The following is a 715-nucleotide window of genomic DNA, read 5'->3' on the forward strand; positions in this document are numbered from 1 at the left end:
AGTACTAGGTCCCAGGTTCGAATCTTGGCAGGACGCTAAAGTCCAGTGACACTTCTATGGACTTTGTAAAGCGCTGCATAATATGTTGGTGCTATACAAATACTGGATAATATTAACATTATTACAGTGTCCACAGGAAGAACTGTATCAGAGTTTATTGCCAAAAGGCATTTAACCAGATTCAAAACATACAATAAAATTATTTCTGTGAGATAGCAGCACAAGCTATCTTACACATTTTTCACTTAGATACCTTATTTATTAATTTGGGGACTGGATGAAGCATTGATAATGTTACAACTGTCTCTGGTGCTTCACAACCACTTTTCCTATTCCAAATGCAGATGGATACATTAAAGATTGAATTTGTCAATGTCTATACACAAAACAGACAGTTCCTATTGAAAACACTTTTTTTAAAATACGAATTTAATGGACAATTATGATGAATTAAATGTTCTTTCTTTGGTATAATGACAAATATAAATTTAGAATTCAATGTATATCTAATTTTATTTTACAGCTTACCATCAGATTTTCCTATAATTCTATTTTATGGATAGTAGAGATAAAAAAAGTTATAACTGCGGAGAGAATAAAATGAGCCAGTGAATGGACAATACCTTGCTTCATGGTGGATGGCATATTCTGTCTGTGCTCCAAGAAAAATGTGACTGCTATGGATGAAAAGGTACCATTTTGTGCTTTTTCAGGG

Source organism: Pyxicephalus adspersus, chromosome 5, assembly GCF_032062135.1.
Source record: "Pyxicephalus adspersus chromosome 5, UCB_Pads_2.0, whole genome shotgun sequence".
Lineage (NCBI taxonomy): Eukaryota > Metazoa > Chordata > Amphibia > Anura > Pyxicephalidae > Pyxicephalus > Pyxicephalus adspersus.